This window comes from Psammomys obesus, unplaced genomic scaffold (genome assembly GCF_907164565.1).
Source record: "Psammomys obesus unplaced genomic scaffold, mPsaObe1.curated_primary_1811, whole genome shotgun sequence".
Classification (NCBI taxonomy): Eukaryota; Metazoa; Chordata; class Mammalia; order Rodentia; family Muridae; genus Psammomys; species Psammomys obesus.
Genome location: NW_026596039.1, coordinates 3,676,504 through 3,686,760, shown reverse-complemented (window position 1 = coordinate 3,686,760; position 10,257 = coordinate 3,676,504). Strand labels below are relative to the sequence as shown.

General features: G+C 41.0%; 1 pseudogene; it reads right to left on the bottom strand.

The window, feature by feature from the left end:
- Positions 1 to 8,695: 8,695 nt before the first annotated feature.
- LOC129687567 (glyceraldehyde-3-phosphate dehydrogenase-like) lies at positions 8,696 to 9,623 on the bottom strand (annotated as a pseudogene).
- Between the last annotated feature and the right edge of the window lie 634 nt (positions 9,624 to 10,257).

The window sequence follows — 10,257 nt, the reverse complement described above, 5'->3', positions numbered from 1 at the left end:
AAAATCTTACTTTGTTTCTGGACCATCTCATCACGGAAAAAACAAGTCTTGGCCTTCTTTGTGTACATAACAAACATTCTAAGCACATTGTTTGCTGTTACAGGAATGTCCTCAAATAAAGCACCCATCCTAGGGTCTGGCAAATGGTAGTTATTCAGTGTAGTCATTCACTGCAAAATAATGCTTGTATTCAAATTTGCCACATGTATGACAGTGGTCCCATACAATGTCTAGTGATATCATAGCTATCTTAGTTTTAAGCATGCTCTGACTATACAATAAAAATGCCTAATGATATATTTCTCATTGTAGGATAGGATATGTTTGTCTCCTTGACTGGCAATTCTGCTTTTTCAAAAGCTTACGTGATAGACAAGAGTTTATTTGTTACAGTGGTAATTGGAAACAAGGGTTCAGAAGTCACACACCATTTAGGATTCCGGACTTCCCTCATCCTTGAAGATACCCCTCAATACTTACATTTAATTTTATCATTTCGTTTGCAACATTATACTTTAGGCTTATGTGTTTTCTTATTATTTTCCTCTGTTTCTCCTTCCTACAAGTTTATTCTGCCCTTGAATTCCCCACAATGGTGACTAGCACCCACATTTATCTAAGCACTCTCAAAACCTGAGGATAAAGAATGCCTTCCAGGCTGCCATTTTGATTAAAGACTATTGTGAATACAGAATCATCATCAAAAAAAAAAAATTGCCATGAAGTGGTACACTGGAGATCCATCCTCTTCTCCGAAGAATATTTGTCCACACCCCTGTGGTTGAGTTATTTGAAGCACCCAAACTAGCAGGAACATCTCCAGGGGCCTAGAACAGCCACTTTTCAGTTTACCTTTATTGTGTGGCCAAGAAATGGAGACCACTGAATGTTTCTTGCCTTCCTTTTGTATGACGGTTCCCCTAGGCTTCCTGGCCACTCCATGACCTTTGCATGGAAGTGCCTCCTAGAGCAGATCTGCAAAGGATTGCTCTCCCCGAGGCAACTTGAGCTCCCAACTGCAGCCTGAGGGGATGAGGAGCTTAAAACATGGGTATCCCGCTTGGACTCGACAACCTCCCCTCGGACATTTCAGCTGAACAATAACTGTAACGGATATAAGAAAGAACAAAGCCATTTCCCAAATCTGCCTCTCTGCACCCCCGCCCCCTGCCCAGTATGCCGTGCTTCCTGTTTCCCTAGTAATGAAAATGTGTTCATCTGTCAAGGGGAAAGCTGCCCCACTGTCTTGGGTGCAGAGAACTCCAATCACAGCAGCTGCTGGGACCAGACCGAGAGCCAAGCTCCTCATTTGTTTTGGCTAACACTGAAGAATCAGTTTAGGCATCCCCTAGAACAAAATGGTGCATGGGAACAGAGCCAAGGCATGGAAGAGAAGCGGCAAAGTTGCAACAGATTATTTGTCTGCTAAAACAGAAGGAGAAAGAGAGCTAAACCTGGATCCGTTTGAGTCCAGCCTCCCTAACATATTCTCCACTTGCAACACAGATGATTTCCTCTAATATTGCTCAACAGGTGCTAAACTGTAGCTGTGCTAAAGATTAATCATGCAGCCTTGGAAACTGAATTAAAAAAAATAACAAGGCAGCTCCCTGGATTTATACACTGTTTCTCCAGAGTACTCAGCACAGAGTGTATATGAACAACATGCATATTATCACATATATGTATATTATATGTATAGTAAGCCAATGAAATTCTAAGGAAAATAGCACTGCCTTCGGATCCATTCAGCACTCTATGCTGGTATGAAGTACACCGTATGCGAATAAGAACTTATGCTTGCATTTGTGTCTCCTCTTAGGCTATGAGTTCTTTATGCTGTGTCTTTCACTGAAACTCTTATTTTCTGAAATGGGTACTCCATGCATGTATCTAGGATACTGCATTTACGGACTCAAACTGTTCCGGTGTGTAAAGTGTCAATCTCTTAGTGTCTTTAAGGAGGATGAATAGAGCATGGTCAAGCTATTGGAAATTTACTAACACTGTTTAGAGTAAAAACTTCACTGATTCCTCCTTTTTTCCCCCCAGACATTATAAACAAAAGCAAATACTATATTAAATTATTTAGATAGTTCACTAAGCCAAGTTCATGCTATAGCTCATTTGTCTAGACAAGCAATGAAGAAAGTAAAGCCTAGAACTAAGGTATAATTTTACTTTTCCCCTAAATTTACCAGAATATGATTAGCATTAAACTTCTGGTTGAATGCTGAATGCCTAATTAGAGAGAAAAGGAATTATGAAGGCAAACTCTAAACAAGACATGCAAAGAGATATCTTAAATGACTCAACAGCTTTGACGGGATATCTCAAATCTGGCAAGATTTTTATGGTTGTCTTCATGGTGGCCAATACAGTATTGTGGGCTTTTATCGGTACTTTTCTAGGACAAAATAGGCCAGAACCCAGAAGTACTGAACTGTGGGCATTGTAGGGGTATAGTGTCTGAATCCCTAGGTGTTGGGACAAGGCTGTGATCTAGAAGGAATGAACGAACATACCCATTGGATGGAGATTCCACTCTGAACAACCTCCAACCTGGAGAATATGGGGGAGAGAGTCTAGCTTGCAAGCTCCTTATGGTTGCATCTTCCTCCTTGAATGCTTCCCTCCCAGAGGCAAACTGCTAGCCTAGCTAAAGTTCCCACAGCAGCAGCCTCTCCCTGTGAGAAATAGTGCTTTTGTACTTACTTGTGACTGGAGACAGCCAGTTAGTTCTGTCCAGACCAACCAAGAGGAGGAAAGGAAAAAAAATCCTTTCATCTTGTCCTTGTTCTATGTATCTCCTGCTTATTTCCCTAGGCCAATTCTTCTTTCCACATTATTTCAATGGTAAAAATGGGCAATTTATTTTACTTGGCGCTTTATGTTCTATCCAGAAATTGATCTGGTCCCATTTGGTTAGAATTATTAAATGCAGTAAAAAAAAAAAAAAAAAAGGAATATAATTGTATTATTTGTTTTCATTTCCTCCCAATCCATGACATCTCAGTATTGATAAAAACGGTTCACTATCCAGGTCATTGAACTCCATTTTGCTAAATATCAGATTCAGTAGCAGGAGGCTAGAGCAAAGTTTTGTAATTTCAAGATGGCCACTTGGCACTCCATTGTCAGAGCCTGTCTGGGGTAACATCTCAAAGCTCAGCATTACTGAAGCAAACACAGAAGAGCAGTAGCGTTATACAGCATAAATGTGACATTTATGTCAAACAAGCATGGATTGAAATAAATTAATTCATTTACAAGAAGCCCACTGAATTTAGCAGAAATTTCTGCATAATGCATGCAAACCTGTGCCATCACCTCAGAAGCCAAGTTCCGAATTATTACCAAAGAGTTCAACCCAACCCAACCAAAATGCATTATAAATGCATGCATAATTATAAACGTATGTGTGTTAAAACCTGAAGTTTCTAAGACAAAAGGACTCTATAGAAGGTGTCCAGGTTGCACTGAGAAAATGGTGGGAACCCACAGTCAGAATGATGCATACTGGAAACTGATTTGTTCCAGTGATGTGCTCAAATATCAAATGTTTGCTTTTGTAAAGCTTCACCCGTTTGTTTTTCTTCTTTTAACTATGTCCTTGTAGCTCAAATTATTTCCCTGAGGCTGAAATTTAGCCCTCTGTGATGAAAGAGCAAGACTTTGGAAGAACCTGATGGGTTTGGAACTTCTAGAAATAAAACATATTTAAAGTGACTGTTAAACAGGTGATAACTCTTGCTTGCCACTGGAGATTGAAAACCTGGGATGGGAATTAGTTTGGGCTTTAAAACAAGCGTTTAAATATATTTAACCCTCTTCTTAGTCACTCACCCTGCATCATTGTGCGAATTTGGTACCACAAGGATGGGCCACTTCGGATAAAACTTAGGGAAATATCTGTTAGCCTTGACTACCACGTTAAAAGGGGAGTTTTTCTCAGAAGACCCTTTGATACAGAGTGCTGTAACAGTGCCAAACATTTAAAGGGAGGATTGACCACTGGCCCCTCATGAGTGTGTCAAGGCTCTTGGGGTAGGGCGTGTTACAGTGACCACGAGGGGTATTACAAACAACTTAGGTTGTTTACTTGAGAGTGTAAGTATCCATGTTAGTATCTTTAGCTGGTAACTTTGAGAGTGTCCACAGTCCTCACGAGCTTTGCTGCCTTAGCACCCATGCTTACCCTGGGGTCCTAGAGAAGTTCTGCGGACTGTCCCTGTTTGTATTTTACACACTAGAAATTTAAAGGAATTGTTTGTTTAAAAATATCGCCAATCAATTTAACAAATCTAGAAACACACACGCGAGCATGCTTGTTGAGTCAGGGCCATGTCATAGCTCAGGGTGGCCTTCAGTTTGCTGTGCATCTGAGAATGACCTTGAACTTCTAAACTGCCTATGCCTACCTTTCAGGAGCTATAATTAATGGCATGAACCACCACCTGGTTTGATTATGACAAACTATATATATGAGTATATTAAAGCATCACAGTACACTTCATAAGCATGTGCAAGTCGCATGCGATAACTGAAAAAATAAAGGGGCTGGTGAGCTGCCTCAGCAGGTCAGGGCGCTTAATGGTGATCTGAGTTTGATCCCTAGGATCCACATGGCAGAAGATATAAATTCATTCCCACAAGTTGTCCTCTGACTTCTACATATAATTCTATGGGCACGTGCACATGCAAGTACATACATACAAACATACGCACAGTCACATGCATACACATACAAATGTAAAAACCATATAACAAGAATAATTATAGTTGTTATTGCTTGAATTCTCACTCCTCTTTTGTCCCTGTTTTTTTAGATTAGATAGCTAGCTAGATGGTAGATGATAAAAACAGAATACAAATAGATGAATAGGTGAAGACTGGTAGGAAGATAGAATGTGGATAGGTAGACAAGTTATGTAGATGGTAGAGAGATGACAGAAAATAGATAAATGATAATGCATAGCATCATCCTTATTTCTTAAGTAAGAAAACCGAGGCATAAAGTGACTTTCCCAAACTTGCACAGATTGCAAATGACAAAGGCAGCTTTGGGCTCTGTATGCAGTCTTATCAGTGACTGTAGACCATCTACAGCAGTGGCACAGCAAAGGTGGTAGCAGTGACGTGAAAACACCTAGAAAACAGGACCCTGGGAAGTTGTGGGTATGTTACATACATGATCTGTTTTGGTCCTTCCAACAGGTCTATGGTATTCTTCATATCATCATGCTATCACTGTCATCATCATCATCACCATCACTGTTGCCAGGAGCAGCAGCATTAGATTTCAAGGAACCTGTCTTCCTTAGAGTCATAATGAATATGTACGCTCTTGATTATAAAGTTGTATTATTACAATAATGAAATGTGAAATATGCTAACAGAGGATGATATGGTCTGATACTTCATTTAATTTGCAAGATGATCAAAGAAGACAAGGTGGCTTTTGCAGAGGAGACCTTTCCAGAGTGGCTCATTCTTACTACCTGTCCTGAAGGCCTGGAACATGGGGACCCTCGATGTGGGCTCTGCTCCTCACGCTGGGGATGCCTTCAGGTGTGGGAGCAAGTAAGCCTATTTCCTTATTGAGTAATTCAGCCACATTATGTATTCAGGCAGATTTCTTTTCATGGTTGTGGCATTTTCTTTTATATGTTTTCTGTCTACTCTGTAAAAAAAAAAAAAAAATCTTTTTTTCCCCCTCAGGAAAATCTTTGTGCCCTTATAACTTATATTCTGTTCTGTTCTCTTAGGGGTCAGGACACCATGATGCCATGCATTGTGTCTGAGATAAGAACAAATTCTATCTGAATTTATGACTGTGGACAGACACTGTGTCTGAATAGCTTTTTCCAGACTCTTCCCTGTTCCCTTCTGTCTAAGTAGCCTTTCTCAGGTAAGTGAGGCTGCTGCAAAAGTACTGATCTTCGAAGCAACTGTGCTAAGAGAAAGAAGCTCTGGATACTCTTAAGTCCTCAATGCTATGGACCAGGAAGATGACCTGCTTGCCACCCTTTCCCCTGTGTTTTTACATTCCAGAACTCTGCTCTTAGCTGTACTTTGAAAAGCTCTTTGAAGGAAACCAAATACTCCTTGTTCCATGGTTGATTTGAATGTTTTGAGCTTGTAGTCATGGTTGACATAACCTAATTCAAAACATATTGGAAGCACAATGGCACTGAACCTGAGTAGGTAGACTCAGTATTTTCTAGAATGATTTCACTTTTCTTTTTTGCTGTAATTTTTTCACGAAACTCACATCAAGTGTTTATAACCTGTATCTGAGACATAGCTAAAAAAAAAAGAGAGAGAGAGAGAGAGAGAAATCAGGAAAGAAAAAAAAAGTACACCATCATTCTCAGCTTGCAGACTACACAAAAAACAGACCATTTGGGGCTGATGTACCTTCATTTGCTGATCTCTGGTACAATCTACATGGCTTAAAAAAAAAAAAAAGTACCTCTCTTGTTCCAAAGAAGGAAGGAAATATATTCATGGGAAAATTTGTTCAACAAAATTTAACACAGCATGGAAATCAAGTCCACAGCTTCTGTGAGCATGAGGGCTGGGGTAAAAGCACCATGTTACTCATGAGCTATGTGACCTTGAACTTTTGCATCCTTTCATCTACAGATAAGCTGACTCCAGTGGGAGCTACCCAACAGTCATTGCGTGGATTGGGTGTGTTAATACTGTTGAGTGGGATGGCTACCGTCTGTGACCTTATACTGTTAACTGTTGTTGGATTCTTTACACTATTACCATGTTGGAGTCTTCAAATTTTGATAAATAGATTGCAGCTATTTTAGATATCTTGTTAGTCAGGGATCAGAAAATTCTTCAAAGTACTTTGAAATGAATTAGATTGACAAGGACTCAGAAGCAAGATGGTCAATCTGACTTCCCCTTCTCCTTATGCATTTAAGAATTAGACCTAAAAGGGTGCTCTCTGATGGAGCTTTCCTGAGACTGCCTAGGGAGGAGCATTGTGCTCTAAGAACCCAAAGGAGAGAAAGAAATACACAGAGATTGAGAGCAACTGGAGCCGTCCTGAGTACCTTTCCCACTTCTAGCTCATTCTCATTATATATACACTTCCGTCTAATCCCCATTTTCCTCTCCGTTGACATTGATTGATTTATATATTTATTTGCTCTGTTGTGTGTGCATTCTTGCATGCATGTGTGTACGTGTGTGTATGTGTGTCTTTCTCCTTTGTCTATCTTTGCTTGTAGGAGGGCCAGTCTTGGCCTTCACAAGAGGGAATTAGAGGTACTACATTCTCTTCCTTTAGTGCTCAAAGTGAGCAATTGAATGGCTCTGGCCAGGGGACCATCAGCTGCACTTCAAGCTCTGTCCACCCCCTTCAAAGTGTGCTGCCTCACAGCCTCTTGTGAGGAATGAGGAACGACCTATAGCCGTCGTCAACCACACACTTGATGACAAAACTCCTGTCTGCTTTTCCTCTCCTCTCCCTGCAAGCCTGCAAGCAATACTCTTCTTGCACCTGTCTCTAAACTGTTGGCATTTTCCACTGTGGAGGTCAAGGGAAACGGTTTGTTGTTTTGGTTTTTTTTTCTCCCACATGCTTACTCACTCCCAGCGGTAGCCCTGATAGTGAGCAAACTACCTTGAGAAGTGAGGTCCCTCGGCTGTTTCTCTAATCCTTATAACTTACCCATGAAGCACGCCTGAAAGATGGAAAATTAAGAGACGTAGAAAGACAAGGGACTCTTTACCCTGGAGCCTGGTTGAAATTTCATCCGAAAGGTCAGAATTTTCATATAGTTAACGAAATTCACTGTGAAGATACCCTATATATTAAAACTATGCATATTTAATTGTAATAGAGCTGTTTCAAATCTTAAAAAATTAAAAATGGCAGTCATGCATAGAGCCAAGGTGTACATGACTTGCAAGCTTATCTTTATCCCTTTCCCAGTTGTAAGCTTGTAATTTTCTGAGACTCTCAGAAATAAATCTCAAATCGTGTTTACATTCAAAGCCTGTCTTCATTTCATTGCAGCTTACATGCTGTGAGGATTCCTCTGACCTTTTGAACCTTTGTGTTTTCATCTTATCAGCCTGTTCTCTAGTCCAAGGCTTTGCAGAAACCACCCTATGATCTCACTTACTAAAGGAAAAAAAAATGTGAGAAGGCCCTTAGAAACCCTTTGAACAATGGAAATTGCAGAAGCCACCAAAACTGTCTATACAGCTATGTCAAGACACTCAGTGGTGACTCTCTCCTCCAATGAATACTGTCTTGTACTTAAGGAAGTTCCTCTCCATTAACATCTGTGGTTATATCTGTTAAAAACCTTCCCTTGGGGCTGGTAAAATAACTCAGGAGATTGTTCAGTCAGTAAGGTGACTGCCCCTTATAAAATATGAAATATTTAATCTTTTCCAGAAAATATAGTAAAACTTATTTGTTTGTTTGTTTTGTGGTTATGTGAGTGTGTGTGTGGGGGGGTGTATGCAGTCAACTTTCTTGAAGGTATTCAAGAGAGTAGGGCTCCCTAAGCCTCCCTCCTGGCCACTTCTTCTAGGTGCCTGTGATGGAAACTGTGAGGCAAGATGCTCAGTGTAGGGGCTGAGTTGGGACAGAGACTCCTCAGCAGCCGACATCTTCTCCCTTGCACTTTTGTATTTACTGGGGCGGGTGGTCCAGGGCTTCTTACTCCTTGGAGGCCATGTAGGCCATGTGGTCCACCACCCAGTTGCTATAGCCATATTCATCGTCATACCAGAAAATGAGCTTTATAGAGTTATTATTGAGAGCAAGGCCAGCCCCAAAGTATCAAAGGTGGAAGAATGGGAGTCACTGTTTAAGTCACAGAGGACAACCTCATTCTTGATGTAACATAAGCTGCTCTTTAGTGGGCTCTTAGATGCCTGCTTCACCACCTTCTTGATGTCATCATACTTGGCAGCTTTTTCTAGGCAGCATGTCAAATCCACAATGAACACATTGTGGGTAAGAACATAAAAGGTCATGCCAGTGAACTTCCCATTCAACTATGGGATGACCTTGTCCATTGCCTTGGATGTACCAGTGGTTGCAGAGCTGACACATTGGGCAGCCCCTCGGCCATCACCTCACAGCTTCCCAGAGAGACCATACACAGTCTTCTGGGTAGCAGTGACGGCATACACTATGGTCTTGAGTCCTTCCACAATGCCTAAGTTGTCATGAATGACCTTGGCTAGGGAGGCTAAGCATTGGTGGTGCAAGAAGAATTACTGACAATCTTGAGTGAGTTGTCCATTCTTCTCGTGGCTCATACCCGTCACAAACATAGGGAAATCAGTAGAAGGGGCAAAGATGACAACTCTTTTGGTCCCTTTCTTCGAGTGGACCCAAGCCTTCTCCATCGTGGTAAAGACACCAGTAGACTCCTCATCATAGTCTGCACCAGCATCACCTCATGTGATGTGAGTGGTAACACATTCCTGGAAGATGGAGTTGATTTTCTGATGATAACAAGTTTCCTACTCTCAGCCTTGACTATGCTATGGAATTTGCCATGGGTAAAACCATACTGGAACATGTAGACCAAGTAGCTGAGGTCAGTAAAAGGATCATTGATGGCAACAATATCCATTTTGCCAGCCATAATATAAAGGAAGCCTTGGTCAAATTATCTAACCTTTACCATTGCACCTAGGAGACAAAGTTGGCACTGCATAAGAAGATGAGGGAGAGAAGTTACTCTATGGAATGGGGAGAAGTCAAGAGCCAAAACTTGTATTTATTACAAGGAATTCACATATTTTTATTCATCCCACCTTGTAAGACTTTTTAAGCAAATGCTTACTCCTGCCCCTTGTTTACCTGAAGGTCCTGCTGCATTCTTGAAATTTAAGTGAATAAAGTGGTCTGGCTGACTCCTTCTGGGTTTCCTTCAATTCTTTTGTGACAATTCTTTTACAACTAGTGAATCTTGAAAGACTGTGAGGTCAGACAGATCCCAGCCAAAGGGGAACAGTCACAGCCACCACCTATGTTAGAATACTCCAACCTGTGTGTCTACACTCATGGGTCCAGACTGAAGTTCTGCCTGGCTGAGTTCCTTTCACTTGTTTGTGTGTTCTTTGTGGGGCATTGAGATTGTTTCTAACATACACAAGCATAGTACCAAATTTGATTCCTAACGTGCAAAGAAAGAAAGAGGAGGAAAAAAGGAAGGAAGGAAGGAAGGAAGGAAGGAAGGAAGGAAGGAAGGAAGGAAGGAAGGA